The 202-nt window shown below is 54.0% G+C and overlaps 1 protein-coding gene across 1 annotated transcript in view; it reads right to left on the reverse strand.

Moving 5' to 3' along the window:
- The window catches only part of LOC102369606 (long-chain-fatty-acid--CoA ligase ACSBG2-like), a 27,504-nt gene that overhangs the window by 5,212 nt on the left and 22,090 nt on the right, over positions 1 to 202 (reverse strand). The gene's annotated exons all lie outside the window — the stretch shown is intronic.

The raw sequence follows: 202 nt of genomic DNA on the forward strand, positions 1-202 counted from the left end.
TCGTATGGTTAAGGGCTTGCAGGCCAAGCCCTACGAGGAGAGACTAGAGAAACTGGACCTTTTCAGCCTCCACAAGAGAAGGGTGAGAGGCGACCTTGTGGCTGCCTATAAGTTCATCCCGGGGGCACAGAAGGGAATTGGTGAGGATTTACTCACCAAGGTGCCCCCGGGGGGTACAAGAAATAATGGCCACAAGATAGCC

Source organism: Alligator sinensis, unplaced genomic scaffold (assembly GCF_000455745.1).
Source record: "Alligator sinensis unplaced genomic scaffold, ASM45574v1 scaffold206_1, whole genome shotgun sequence".
NCBI lineage: Eukaryota > Metazoa > Chordata > Crocodylia > Alligatoridae > Alligator > Alligator sinensis.